Here is a 16,482-nt window from a genome sequence, read left to right on the forward strand (position 1 = left end):
AGAGAAAGAAGAGGAGGAAGACAGTTGCTGAGGCATGAATATTCACCGCCAGTGTGTCAACAATATAACTTTGGTGAAGATGAAAAGGGAACTGGAGGCCATGTTAGGCAATGAGGCTGCCCTGGGTAAAAGCTCTTACCAGAAAAAGGTCACATAAACAGGCTTTTAAAATTAGCTAATTTGTCCATGTAACCAGAAGTTAACAAATGGGCAGAGTTTAGCTGTAGGCAATTTAGGCTGAGGTAAAAGCGACATCATCTTGCGAGTCCTTACAAACTGTCATCAGGCACATGCAAGACCCCCAAGTAAAGATAGATAAGTATTTCCTTAATACGAAATAAAAGAAATTTCATCCCTTAAATGAAATATCCCCTTAATAAATATTCTTAACAAATTATCCTGTCTCCAGCTCTGGTGTCAAAGTCACTCCTAAGCCAACAATGCTAAGCTACTTGGAAGTTTTTAAAGCATGCTAAGGGAATAGCTGGCAGAAGGAAAGGGCGATGGTGAGGAACTCCAGATTGCAGTGGCAGGGATTCCCTAGACCCTGAAATATAAATATTGATGATGCAGAAATACTTAGACTTGTATTTATAAAAAGTGGTCCTGAGGCAACCACTTTCTTCATGACTGGATTATGCCGTTTTCTACATATAGGACCCCTGTGATGTTAATTAGGCTGAGGGAGCACACAGTAAAGGTAAAGGGTAAAGGGACCCCTGACCATTAGGTCCAGTCGTGACCGACTCTGGGCTTGCGGCGCTCATCTCGCTTTACTGGCCGAGGGAGACGGCGTACAGCTTCTGCGTCATGTGGCCAGCATGACTAAGCCGCTTCTGGCGAACCAGAGCAGTGCACGGAAACGCCGTTTACCTTCCCGCCGGTACCTATTTCTCTACTTGCACTTTGACATGCTGTCGAACTGCTAGGTTGGCAGGAGCAGGGACCGAACAACGGGAGCTCACCCCATTGCGGGGATTAGAACTGCCAACCTTCTGATCGGCAAGTCCTAGGCTCTGTGGTTTAACCCACAGTGCCACCCGTGGAGGGAGCACACAACTGGCCCTCTATTGATGAGCTTCATGTCTGATAGTGGATTGAACCTATATCCCCAGTAAAAGCCCAGCACTCTCTTCCCTACTCCCAACTGACATTTCCTTTTAAGACTCTGCTGCAAAGCAGGGACATCCATCAACTTGACACTCACTGCACAAACTCCCATGTATGCCAGAGTTGCGTACGCAATCCAGAACAGTGGGTTTCAGAAGCAATCCCCTTGTATAATTAGCATCTACAGTTGTTTACGATAATTGAATAATGAGATGGGCTCGAAACTATCCAGTATACGTGCATATGTGTGAAGTAGCTCTGTAAGTTTACCCTTGGTTTTCAGTCTTGGTCTCTGCATCTGTTTCACATCCTGAAACTCGAGTCTAACCACAAACACATTTAGTAATAACTTCTGCATTTTAAAGAAAAAAAGACAGCTTCCTTTTCTTTCTGGATCCCCCCCTCTTCGTTGCATGTTGTCACTTGCTGCCTGGGTATGATCTCTTTCAAACATTTCACATGAATTACTACTTAATAAAGATAAAATGGTACTTCTTCATAAAGATAAAATTTACACAGTAGAGCTTATGTGCTCCTGCATGCTTGGTTTTGAACTCCTTCCCCCTTCTTTTCTTTTCTTAGCATTTTTTGTTTTTTAAAATATGCCTGTCCAATATTCTCTCAGTTGCTGAGCTTCATTTTAGGATGCAAGATTAGGATTTCTTTTCAATTGGCATATGTGACAATCAGGGTTAAAAGTCAGGGCCGGGCAGTGGCTATTACTAATTAATTGCCTTAGCATCATCTCCCTACAAAGCACTTTACAAAAGTAACATAAACAATGCCTAGATCTTTGCCCTAAGTGCAGTGCCGGATTTACGTATAAGCTAAACAAGCTATAGCTTAGGGCCCCACTCTCTTGGGGGCCCCCAAAAAAAATTAAAGGGGAAAAAAACTGGATGTACACTTCCAAAATATAAGATAAAAATAATAATAAAATGAAACTTACATACAGCAACAGTGTTTTGTTATGAATAAAAAATCATTTTAAGTTGGAGCTTAATAATTATTTCACTATTAATATACTTTTTCTTAATTGTATTTCACTATTAACATACTTCTTAATTGTATTTCAGTACAACAATTACTTTGATGAAATGCATATTTTCTTATGTGCAAATGATTTTAGATACCTATTAGGTCCATAAATTACCATATAGCATATACTCAACACAAAAAACAGCGACAATGTGTTGTTGACAACGGACAGCTGGACATACAAAGGGCCCCATTATTTTCAGTAGCTGAGTGCCTCATCAAACCTAAATCCAGCCTTGCCTAAGTGTATTAGTCTTTGGCTGTGTTCAATTGGTAAAACATGAGACTCTTAATCTCAGGGTTGTGGATTCGAATCCCACATTGGGCAAAAGTTCCCTGCATTGCAGGGGGTTGGACTAGATTGCCCTCATGATACCTTCTAATTCTACAATTCTATGTTTCAGTACTCTGCAACCAGTGTGCTCCCACTGCTGGTTTGGGAAGTGGTGTTTACACAAGTCAGCCGCATTATGTATCTACCATGTCCCCCCAATACTGCATTTTGTTGTGCAGACCAACATTGATCCAAACTGAGGAAAAAGAGCAACCTAGCTACGTTTTAAGATGGTATTGTGCACAGCAGGCAGTAGTGAGGGTGGCCAGAGAGATAGGAATGGAGGAGGGTAGTATACAGACAAATCATATATGAGAAATAGCATGGTATGTTTCACCCAAGGATGGAAGAGGCAAGGATGACTAAATAGCAGAGGAAGCCCGCAAATATAGGGAAAGAGAAAGGTAAATATGAACAAATCCCAGCGTATGGTCTGAATGTTTATTAGGCTACTGCCTTGCTGAAATTTATGAGATCTGAATCTTATCAGATCTGATCAGAATCTGATCAGTGCCTGCCCAGGAATCCACCTTAACCACATGTAGAAGTTCTTGGGTTCAATTCCATGTCAGGAATATAAATACATATAATATAATATAATATACATATAATATACAAATATTTATAATAACATCATTATTTAATAGGTTTCGATACCACCCTTCTCCTGAAGATCACAAAAATACATACCATAATAACAAAAACAATACCACCACCCTGTTTAAAAGGCCATAGATTGTTTAATTAGCCAAAGGACTGGTTGAAGAGGAATGTTTTCGTCTGGCACCTAAAGGTGTATAATTCAGGTACCAGGTGAACCTCCCTGTGGAGAACATTCCACAAACAGGGGGCCACTGCAGAAAAGGCCCACTCTCATGTTGCCACCCTCTGGACCTCTCAGGGAGGAGGCACACCCTCAGATGATGCTCACAGGTCCTGGTCAATTCATATAGTGAAATGTAAGAAAATGAAACAAACAGATACAGTTGCACAGCATTTCTCTAGAGAATAGGTCCACTTTGCCCTAATTTAGGGTAAATTTGCCACACCACTTTCTGTTAACTCTCCTGAACCTCTAAAGTTGACTTTGTACTGTCTGCCCTTCCCATTAGCGTCATTATTTTGTATGCAGTGGTGTGTGTTCTCCTTTCCAAGCCTCTAATTTCCTCTGAATGAAGCTAACCTAATTTCAATAACCTTTTCTGACTGTCACCCTTGAATTGTGATATCAGCTTCCCTCTTCTGATATCCTCTTATATTATTTCTAGACTTAGTTCAATCCTAAACATGTCTACTCAGACCTAATGAATTCAGCAGGGCTTACCCTGCTAGGATGGCAGCCTAAGATGCCTTTGTGCCATCTTGCTTAAATAAAGCAATGCTAGAACTAAAAATGAAGAAAGTGTTAATTCATTCCTGAACATGCAGCACTAATAATACTTGATAGATCCAGGCAGCCTGCCTGTTTGTCTTGTTTCCTATTACTTTCTGGTTTTGAATGAGGGAAAACTTAGATTAGAAGGGCATGTTTTGTTTTGTTTTGTACACACACACACACACACACACATTGTTCAGGTGGTAATAGCCTCTCACATGCTCATTTCTCTCAGTTGAGGAGGGAATCTTACTGAGATATGATCCATAGCCAAAAATAAATAAATAAGTCATCTGTGCTTTCCCACACATGCAGAATCAATTACCAGATTTGAGATTGATTTCTTGTCAGCATTTTGGGAGTTAAGTGAGAAGTAAGTGGTGCCTCTTTAGCCCTGGTGCACAGGGAGAGGATATTGTAAAACGCGTCTTATCTTCGAACCAGCCTCGCTCCCTGACAAAGGTGATACACAATCAGCAAGCTGGGAGATGGGAGAAAATTTGGAGATGGGCTTGTTGTAATTACACCCACAAAGGAAAAGGCAAGCTGTTTCAACTGAAGCAGTTAAACTGGCCCTACACATAATCTTTTGAGAATAATCTGGCCGAGATTGTCAGAGGGATGGCCCCATAGGATACTAAATCTTGTTGGATAGTAATATCCCAAACAAAGCAAAAATCACCGAGAACCACTACTTACATTTTGAAAGATATGATTTCCTCTTGGACTGCAGTTCCCTGGAGATATAGTATAACCACGTAGCTACCACTATGACCTCTAACTAATAAAATGGGTCTGTAATTAATAAGATTTCTCTCTCTAACAATCTATCTCCCTTGCTACCTCTCTCTCCCCTCCTCACTACCTCTCTTTTTTCCTTCTTACTCCACTCAAAGACTCACACTTTGACAAGTCCTCCGTTAAGTTATCCAATGATGAAATGTATTACAATGGAGGGTATGATGACACCACTACTTTAGCAACCTTGCTAAACAATTTCCATTGTTCCTCTTAATACAGTGGAACCTTGGTTGTCAAACACCTCGGTAGTCAAACGTTTCTGCTTTCAAACGTTGAAAACCTGGAAGTAACTGCTCCAGTTTTCGAACAATTTTTGGAAACCAAACATGCTACGTGTCTTCCGTTTTGAGTTTCCCTATTGTATTGAGGCTTCCATATTGAGTTTTCTGTTTTTGAACATTTTGGAAGTCGAACGGTCTTCCGGAATGGATTACGTTCGAAAACCGAGGTTCCACTGTATTATCTTTTATAGCTTCCAATGGGTTAAACATTTTTTATTAGAAGTTTTTTAGATCACCCTTCATTGGACGGATTCCAGAGCAGTATGCAATCCTAAGAATACACTGTAATACAGGGGTCAGCAAAATTTTTCAGCAGGGGGCCAGTCCACTGTCCCTCGGACCTTGTGGGGGGCGGCAGACTATATTTTGCCAAAAAAATATGAACGAATTCCTATGGCCCACAAATAACCCAGAGATGCATTTTAAATAAAAGTACACATTCTACTCATGTAAAAACATGCTGATTCCCAGACTGTCCATGGGCCGGATTTAGAAGGTGATTGGGCCAGATCTGGCCCCTGGGCCTTAGTTTGCCTACCCATGTTGTAACAGAACAATATAGTATCTTTCTATGGACAACAACATTGTCCAAAAATACAAAACTATTGAATCATGCGGGGAAAACTGGTTGGAAACTTGGCTTCTTGGAGGCAAGGTTTTCAGGTTCCTTCCAGCTAAGTGATTAATCATCCCTCAGCCTTTCTCTGAAAGGAAGGAGATGGGTGGAGAACACTTCACAAAAGCTGAGATTATCATTGTCCTCATCTGCAGTTTAAGCGTTGGGGGGTTAGCTGCTTTCTCTTCACCCTCACCAGAAGAGAGCATCACAACTCTCCATAGCGTTTCCTTGCACGGCAAAATGTCTCATGGGTGAAGTTACTTCATGATGCCTTCTTCTGGGTGTGGGCATGCGCCTGGGAAGACAATAAAGAGCACACTACTGGCGGGATGATTTGTGGAATGCAAGAAAGGATGCTCACAAACACTTCTAAACGGCCTCGGTCCAGTATACCTGAAGGAAGCTGTACGCCGGCTCCCTCGGCCAATAAAGCGAGATGAGCGCCGCAACCCCAGAGTCGGTCACGACTGGACCTAATGGTCAGGGGTCCCTTTACCTTTACCTTATGCCTTCAAACTGAGGGCTTATCCATGGTTACATTTCCTCTGCTTTTCCCAAGCAGTCTGTATTTTAAAGCTCCATGTCTGAGCACCCTTCCCCCCACCCTTTGCTCCAGAGTTCCCCCCAGAAAACCTGTTCTTTGAAACCGAATTGAAGCAAACGTCAACCTGCAAAAAGCCCAAAGTGACATTTGCTGCAGTTCAGCTTTAAAGAGGAGGTTTCATGGGGAAGGTTTGGGGCAAAAACCCCAAAACAGATGATTGGGCACAGAGGGTTGAAGCACAGACCTCTGCCTGGAAAGAGCAGGGCAAAAAGGCAAGTGGGGATAAGCCCTGACTTTACGCCGAGACTCCATTTCTGAAGCTTTCCAAAGGTTACGCTGGAGTGCCTGAATTCTCTTTCAATCCTATTACAGTTATTGTGTGAAGATTACTAAATCACTCTTAGCAAAGGAGTTCAGAGTCACTGCATAAAGCTGATTTCAATGAATACAAATTATGCATTCGGTCATTGCACAGTCAAATCCATTTAAAACAACACATGCTGTTTGGAGGAGAGAAAAAAACCCTAAGACAGAAGTGAAAACTCATCTGTATTTCCCCCACTCTTGATAATGGTATCATGAATTTGTTTCTGAGAGGGAGTGCTGAAGGCTCTTATGGAATGAGTCCATTCCTTATACTTCAAGGGCTGTATCAGACCACACCTGGAGTATAGTGTCCAGTTCTGGGTGCTACAATTTAAGAAGGATATTGGCAAGCTGGAATGTGTGCAGAGGATGTCAACCAAGATGATCAAGGGTCTGGAAACCAAGCCTTATGAGGAATGGTTGAGGGAGTTGGGTATTTTTATCTTGGAAAAGAGGAGACCGAGGCTGGATCTCGACACATCAACGAAGTGGTTCAGTTTAAATGGCCTCGGTCCTGTATACCTGAAGGACAGTCTCCACCCCCATTGTTCAGCCCAGACACTGAGCACTGAGGGTCTTCTGGCAGTTCCCTCATTGCGAAAAGTGAGGTTACAGGGAACCAGACAGAGGGCCTTCTCGGTAGTGGTGCCCACCCTGTGGAACCACCTCCCAACAGATGTCAAGACAATAAGCAACTATCTTACTTTTAAAAGACATCTGAAGGCAGCCCTGTTTAGGGAAGTTTTTAAATGTTTAATGCTGTATTGTGTTTTTAATAATTGGTTGGAAGCCGCCCAGAGTGGCTGGGGAAACCCAGCCAGATGGGTGGGGTATTATATATATGTGTGTGTGTGTGTGTGTGTGTGTGGCGCATTGTAAGTCTAAACAGGGAAAACAGGTAGAGAAAAACAGGACTCCACATAGCCATCTGGTGGCACAAATGTTATATCACACATACAATGTGTATAAATCACTTTTTCTTTACTAGTCTAGCTGAGTCCTGGTAGGAGATATTATATCCATCTTCCAATATCTAAAGGGCTCTCATATGGAAGATGGAACAAGCTTGTTTCTCCTGCTCTGGAGGGTAGGACCCAAACCAATGGATTCAAGTTAAAAGAAAGGAGATTCCAGCTAAACATCAGGAAGAACTTTCTGACATTAAGAAGGTTAGACAGTGGAACAGACTGCCTCAGGAGGTGGTGGACTCTCCTCTCTTGGTGATTTTTAAGCAGAGGTTGGATGGAAGATTTCATTGAGATTGCAGGGGGTTGGATTAAATGAACCTCAGTGTCCTTTACAACTCTACAATTTTGTAATTCTATGTGTGTGCATTTAGCAAACAGGTTTTGAATAAATGTGCAAAGTTTCTAAAACCTCAAAAGCCTATGTGACCAGAGGTGACAGTAGCAAAAAAAGGAATGAGTGTGCTCACCAATGGGAAGTGATGCTTTTCTCAAACTTATTTTAAAGCATTCCATCTCTCTCTCTCTCCCCCCCCCTCTCTCTCTTGCACATAGGGATGTCACAAATGTGTGAGCCAGGGTGCCTGGCAAGGCCAACATCCCTCACACTGTTTAATGTGTAAGTTGCACTTCCGCACACCCTCCCTTCTGTTACTCAGTGCTGAAGTATAGAATGGCTGAAATGAGAAATGAACAACAACTGAATGCATTATTCCATGAAAACAAAATGAGTACAATTCTTCCTCCAACCTTCGTGCACAACTAATGACAATCTTCCACTGACCTACCAGGCTTATGATGATTGGCCACTACACCAGTGTGGTGTAGTGGTTAAGAGTGGTGGACCTGTAATCTGGTGAACCGGGTTCGTGTCTCCACTCCTCCACATGCAGCTACTGGGTGACCTTGGGCTAGTCACACTTCTCTGAAATCTCTCAACCTCACTCACCCCACAGAGTGTTTGTGGTGGGGGAGGAAGGGAAAGGAGAATGTTAGCCGCTTTGAGACTCGTTTGGGTAGTGATAAAACGGGATATCAAATTCAAACTCCTCCTCCTCCTCCTCCTCCTCCTCCTCCTCCTCCTCCTCCTCTTCTTCTTCTTCTTCACTGTGAGGGCTAGTGCTAGAGAAGATACTCTCACTTTGTTAGTAATCTAGCATTTTATCCATTAATCAGGCCTTTCATCCCCATGTTAATCTGTTTGCCACCCTGCGGACTTGTGACTTCAACCTCATCTATGGTTCTGCATTAATTCCATTGGTTATCAGTGCAGCTAACTTGCCAGTTATATTGGTTCTGATGAGTAGCTATTAAGTTGCAAGCACTGAGGTTTTATTGCATTTCAGCCACTCTAGAGACACATGCTCAAAATGCCAGCATTTCATGCTTATCATTTCACAAACACAGCATACAATAATGCTTCAGTCCTGAACGGAAATGCACTGTGGGGTTTCCCATAAGCACAGGAGCTTGTCTTTATCAATATATTTGCAGGATTGGAGTGCAGTCACACCAACATCGCCTTGAGATGATTCTTGTGATTACTAAATCAACATTGATGCTAGTAATAATAAGCATTTGATTCTAAGATGTATGCTAAAATACAAGAAGTACAGTGAAGGGACTCACAATCTTCATTTTTTTATCCCGTTCCTCCCCATGTTTATTTAGAGCAGCCTTGCCCAATTTGGTGTGCTCTACCTGTTTTGGAACTACAGTTCCCTTTAACCCCAGCATGCACAGTCAATTGTCAAGAGTGATGGTATTTTAAATCCAAACATCTGGAGAACACAAGCCTAGGGATGGTTAACATGGAGCTATTGATTCCAGGTTATTTCCCCTTACACGTTACTCATGTGAAGAAGTAAAGCATGCAGGAAGAAGCTGCTGCTCTGCATGTTTGGCCCCACTCCTGATGACAAATGGCTCCTTTCAGAGCCATCTGTTTCTGCACTTCAGCATAGACATCTCAGTTGGGGGAATCCTTCAAGCCTTCCTCACATCTTAGAACCCAACCTGGGCTTCATCTGCACAATACATTCCAAGCAGTGTCATGCCACTTTAAACAGTACCCAGGATCATTTGGGAGAAGCCATAGAAGCAATGTGGCTTCCATGGCTGATGCATTTGATGCAGTTTCCTCCTCCAAAGAGAGAAGAGACAAAATTCACAAGCCAATTCCCCACTAGGAACCCCTCAAGTTCAATAAATATTGTGGTCTTGAGTTCCAATACAGTAGAGGTCAGTCCGTATCATTCAGAAACAAATGTGTTTTGCTTGGCTCCCTGACCAAAATTTGTCTGGATGTATCACATGCAGGCTGTTGGTGAAAGTCTAAATGAATATATGCAGCTACTCACAGCTACTATTTTAAAAAGATATCCGCAATGCACAGTTAACAAAATGTGATGTAATATTTGAGATCCACACATCCCACCCAAAGCAAATGTTCCAAATACATTTCATTAAATTTTGAGTTGCCTCGGCGAGGACACAGACCTCTCATCAACTCATCAAGCAGCTTCATTTAGGGATGTTATGAAGGAGGAGAATCTAGATTTCTTTTCTTTCTTTCTTTTTGCCCCCTTCTCCTTCTTACTGCAGTGGGAGTTGAAGAGTTGGAAATTAAAACTGCATATTTTGAATGCATTTGCATGTGAAAATTAATTTGGCGGCTTGCAAGAAACATTTCCACAATTTATCAAAATCAGATGAATATTTATGATGAGTTTGCTCACTCTTGGAAGGAACTGTAATTGGACCAACCATTTTGTAATGATACGATAAGCAATGAACTGCCGACATATGGCTGTTTTATTTAATCTTCAGAGTAAACCCATTTCTACTTCACAGAGTGATGCCTGTTTGAAAAGGAATACATATATATATATTGGTATAGCCAAATGAGAGCAAGTCCATTTGGATCAAATTGCTTAGTCAATTTTTTGTGTTAAACTTCTGGGCTACTTGTTAATTATCTACTCCAACTTCTCTCTCTCTCCCTCTCCGCACCCTTGGTGTATGTGTGTGTGTGTGTGTGTGTGTGTGTTTAGCTGTACCCTTTGGAGGAATAGGTAGGCTTTATGCTGTTAAGAGCATCCACCAAAAATAGGGTGGCCATCTATTCTACTTTACAAAGGATTGTCCTCTATTTGAAAAATTCTCAAATGTCAGTCTTCTGTTTGAACCAGGTCTCTATTTATTGGGCTGCCTGGCTTAGTTTATAGAACCAAAAGAATGGAAAGAAAGGGTCTTGAAGTTGCCCATAAACTGTGAGCACTTGGAGAATAGATTGAGCAGATACCATCTGCCGTAGTCTTCACCCCCTAACCCCAAAGACTCCTTCCCAAGCCCTAGATACAGACCAGATTTATTTTATTATAAGAACTGGTAGCTTTAATTTGGCTTCCTTTAGCAGTGCCCTTGGGAGCTTCACAATGTCTAACCCTATAATGTGGAATTCCTTTTGCAGCTTTCAAGGCCCAAAATCCATCAGAGTATACAAGCATTGTTCACATTATTACAGATAAACAAAACAGCAGTGTTTTTGATAGCTATCATTTTAAACAAAGTCATTATGGATGACTGATGTGAAAGCCGTGGTTATGTTTCGGTGTATAGTTAAATATAGCTTTCATTGGCAGCAAGCAGCCTTTTATTGGAGAATTTCACAGTCAGTGCTCTGTTGCTATGCGGCCCACCAGTGTTTCTACATGTAAGCTGGGCTGATTAGAGCAGTCAACTCAAAATTCCCAAGTCCCTTCTTCTTTGAAGAAAAAGTTCTGCAAAACATTAGAAAATATATTTACAGAACATTGGTCACTTGTTCAGATGCTACAGAAGTATAGCCTGGTCTGGAATATTGAAAGTAATTCCTCCAGTGGTGTATTGGAGCGGGAATGCAGGGAAGGGGGCAGAAGTACAGCTCCAAAATGCTTGTCATGGCATCACCACCACCACCACCATCATCATCATCACCATCATCCCACCATTTTCTAAGAGCAGGAAGGTAGGAATGATGTTGGAATGATGCTTAATGGACCCACCTCACTCTACCAAATGAATAGGCGATAAAGATTTCTTCTGTAAATCCCAGATGTCCTTCTCAGAGCAGTACAATTGGCTAATATGCCGTCAGTTACAGATCAATGCATTGTTGAACCTGTGCAGTCAAAAATCAGCAGCCCCACTCAATTCCACTGAGGTCTCAGAATTCACCTATAGATTAGGGTTACCAGATGTCCCCAGTTCCCGGGGACAGTCCCCGGATTTGCCAATCTGTCCCTCGACAAATTACGTCCCCGGAATGTCCCCAGATTTGCAAATCTGTCCCCGGGAAATGTGGCAGCGGCAGCCTCAGCAGCCTGGAGCCAGCCTGGTAGCACAGTTGGCTCTGGCTGGCTTCAGGAGCTGCTCGCTGCCGTGGCGCCTGCCATTTTTCCTCGCTGGAAGTCCCCATATGATGTGTCTTGAGTGCATATGACGTGTCTTGTGCGATCTCCTGCTCCCTTCCCCCTTTGTTTTGACTGATCGGGGGAGGCTCGGGAGTCACGGGCGGGCGGCTGTTGCCCAGTTTTTTAAAAACTATGTGCATTTATGTTTCACTGAGTGCGAATGAAGGGCTTTGCACCTTTATGCAATATGCACGTATGCTTGGGCCCAGGGTCTTTTGCCTTATCATCCCCACTACTGACACCCTGTTGTTATTCAGCTTCAAAAAAAAAAGTGTACCTGGATTCATTGGGGGAAAAAATCTGGTACCCATACCATAGATCCTTCCATAGGATTGCACTCACACCAGATCAGGCGCATGGGTCCAGACAGATTCCAACATGCTCACTGCTCTATCACCCTTTTGTCAGCAGATCACAATGAATGCAGACCCGGTTCTTCCTGTTCAATTTGGCACCAGGGATTTGCCTTTCTGTCACCTGATGTGCTTGGGACAAAACTTGCCATGGGCCAGATATGGAGGCCTGGTGGGCCCAAATAGTCCTTGGGCTGGATGTTCCTGACAGCTCAGCCAGGTAGCATCTTTGTGTGCCTTCAAACCAAGCTGTGATTATTCATGCAAAGCACCACTTGTGAACCAGCTCTGAGATCCAAAAGAATGTGAAAATCTCACTCCGGATCTTTGTTTTTCAGTTCACTTTGCTTCAGGCATGAAATACAGATTACGTTTGCAGGGATGCATATGAATGTTTATATCAAGCTATCCTAAGCATGGATTGAAAAGCTATAAGCAGATTTGTGGATTTTTATTAGAGCTGAGTCAAATATTTGCAGTGAAGCTCATAGCCTTCTAATATATCACACTGTATTGTCCTCAATCCTTCTGGGAAAATCCTTTTTTTCTCTTTTGCATGCTTTGTAAGCACAATTCTCCTGGGTCTCTATTGAAAGTCAGCCAAACATACTAGATAACATGATCAATTGGCCAGATGAAATAACTAACTTACACCTGACAGAGAACAATTCCTGATTGGTTGATAAAATCAAGTGCTCCAACCATGTGATGCACTATGACATTTTGCCAGTAAACACATAAGGGAATTGGTTTATAAAGCACTCAAAATGCCTTAGCAAGGCAGAATGTGAGCCTAGAGATTTAATGGAAATGTTTTTAAAAGTCAGAAAATAAGATCTATCATCTATCTAATTTATCAACAGATACAACTCTTATTTGGCTAAGAAAATTGTGATAAATATGTTGAATACAAGTGTAGATTGGCTTAATTGGTAGATTAGGCAACCCAAACTTTATCTGATTAATCAAGGGAGGCCAATTTTAATCAGTGAAATAAATATTTTAATTTGTGATCTGTAAACTAAATACACATTTCTTTCAGAGATTATTTTGATTCTCTTGCTATAAGGAAAGCTAATATCAACAGTCTAATTTCTAACATGCATTTGCTCTAAAAATGAAATCAGCAACCTTAGATGATGAAATATCTTGATTATCTTGATTATGATAGTCATCAATATCTTTTGAAAAATAAAAGGTGCTATCATCAACATATTGCATAGTATCAAGCCTAAACAGCACTGGCTTCCTCAAAATGAAATGTTAATAAAATATACTGTAAAATATCAAATATTGACATGAAACATCATAGGATATAACTTATTTGAAATATTCAGAGAAACAATGAATATTTGACATCAGATTGCAAAGAGGAGAATTTTACAATCTGTCAGAGCAAGATCTCTTCTTTAGAGAGCTCCAAAATTCAATTCTAGGATGAATTAAGCAAACATGCAACTGGGAGATCCTTCTTGTTGTTGTTATTGATTAAATTTCTATACCGCTCTTCATCTGAAGATCACAGGATGGTTTACAATATAAAAATACATATCATAGTAACAAAATGTAAAACAGTACCCACCCCCCACAGTCATACACACAAACTGCACTGCTGTTTAGATTGATGTAGTATTATGACTTGCAATAATCAAGCCACAGACTTCATAGGCATTGCATTAGAGTAGATCTGGATAAGCAGCTGGTATTTTCTTTTCCTGTATTATAAATTTATCTTTTCCAATGAAAGCAGAACTTGGTTGATATATCCCAGTAAGGCCAGGGGTCTTTTTTTAAAAAAAAATAATAATACCCAAACTCTTTGTTCTTGCAGAAACATTTTAAGGTTGCACTGATTCACTGCACTCACAAATTACTGCCTACAGAATTCAATTGAAAATTAACCTTTTCTATTGCCCCAGGAAGCAGTATTGTATTGTGCTTAATTTATTCAGTTTTCTGTAGGTGAGGGTCACAAATAATAATAAAGGGTGCAGCTTCTGTATGCATGCTTGTGGGTTTTGTTTTGCTTTTGTTTTTTTAAAACAGTCTGACAAAACAGAGACATGATTAAAATGATTTAAGCTGCGTGATTCGCAGCTTCTGCATCCACTAGTAAGGCTCAGCTGCTGGATTTCAAAGTAGGCACTGACAATCAAGGCAGCAGTTCTGAAAATGTTGAGCATAGAGAGACTTCTCAGGAAAATGAAACCTGCCATGTAAAAACTATTAAGAGTGCATGATATACTGTACGTGGTAAAAATGAAATAAAACATAGACAAAAATGACACTACTTCCAAAGTTAAGACCATGCAGTGTCAGAGCAGCCTCATTATTACAGCAATGGCTAAAAGGATCAAAACTAAGGGGGCAAAATGAAAGAATTAGCACAACTCCATTATATTGTCTAGCTCATTATCCTTAAGGTCATTTGTGTACATTAAAAGGAAAAGCATTTTTTGAAAATAAGATCGACACACCTGCCATATTCACAGAAGTCACATCATTATGTGTACATAGCTGAAGTCCTCCTTCATGGATCACTGTCTTGTTGTGGCAAAGGGGCTTGAATAACTCAGATAAGCTATGAGCTATGCCGTGCAGGGCTACCCAAGACGGATAGGTCATAGTGGAGAGTTTTGACTAAACGTGATCCACTTGGAGCAGGAACCGGCAAGCCACTCCAGTATCCCTGCCAAGAAAACTCCATGGACAAAGAGAACAGACATATAAAAGTTATGACGCTGGAAGATGAGCCCCTCAGGTTGGAAGGTGTCCAACATGCTACTGAGGAAGAGCGGAGGACAAGTACAAGTAGATTCAGAGCTGATGAAGCGGCTGGGCAAAAGCCAAAAGGTTGCTCAGTTGTGGATATGCCTGGAAGCAAAAGGAAAGCCCAATGCTGTAAAGAAAAAAATTGCATAGGAACCTGGAATGCAAGAACCATGAACCTTGGTAAGTTGGATGTGGTCAAAGATGAGATGGCAAGAATAAATATTGGCATCCTGGGCATCAGTGAACTAAAATGGACAGGAATGGACGAATTCAGTTTGGATGATCATCATATCTACTACTGTGGGCAAGAATGACGTAAAAGAAATGGAGTGGCCCTCATAGTCAACAAAAGAGTGGCGAAAGCTGTACTGGGATGCAATCTCAAAAATGATAGAATGATCTCGATACGAATCCAAGGCAGACCTTTTAACATAACAATAATCCAAGTTTATGCACCAACTACCAGTGCTGAAGAAACTGAAATTGACATGTTCTATGAAGACTTACAATACCTTCTAGAAATGAAACAAAAGAAGGATGTTCTTCTCATTATAGGGGATTGGAATGCTAAAGTAGGGAGTTAAGACATAAAAGGAACAACTGGCAAGTTTGGCCTTGGAGTTCAAAATGAAGCAGGGCAAAGGCTCTCATGTATGATCAGATTCTTCTGTAGCCTACAGAGCTAAAAATGTTATCTGATCCAGTGCTCAAGCTATGTTTATATGAAGTAATAAAGTGAGAGGCTCATATCTAAGAGCAGAAATGCAAAGTCCTGGAGGCCAAGCCCTTTAGCTTTGGAGGGGACAATGTCCAAAAATTCAGCTTTCAGATGAGCTAGTTCCATTCATCTGATCCACTCAAGCTACAGGAGACCTGCACAGCATGCAAGGGGAACTTTCACTGTTCCACATGCCAGACCAGCTGTATTTTCTTATAGTTTTCTCTCCCTTTATGCATATGACCAGTTAGAACTGACCCTCCGCTCTTTCTTTTAGTGTACAAGGCTACATCAAATCTCAGACAAAATTGGCTGCCCACAGAATTAATGGGCAATGTTTAATGAAGTTTTGTTACTTAATGAGAAAAGAGGTTATCTATACAGTTGCAAATGGGGGAAAAAAGGATCTGAATTTCATTTCACCTATTTAAGGCAAGGGAAGACAATTAAAATAGAACCTGCCAGATGTAAAATCGGTGTTGGAATGGATTTTATGCTGCTCCACTTATAGCTAACTGTATAGATTCCTAGATCCTGAGAATTAGATATGTATGATTGTGGACTACAGTGATTTACAATTGGTAGTAAAAGTCTCTTGTGGGACTAGATTCTTCATCTACACTATTAAGACCAGCACCAGTACTATGGAAGGGTGCCATCTTTTGACCTTGGAGCTGCTCTTGTATCCTTAAAAACCTTGAAGACCTTGTAGAAGAGGAGCCCAGCTGCTAGTTTGCTGCAGCTTTTGAGTA

The sequence above is a fragment of the Podarcis tiliguerta genome (genome assembly GCF_965153285.1).
Source record: "Podarcis tiliguerta genome assembly, chromosome: 6".
Lineage (NCBI taxonomy): Eukaryota > Metazoa > Chordata > Lepidosauria > Squamata > Lacertidae > Podarcis > Podarcis tiliguerta.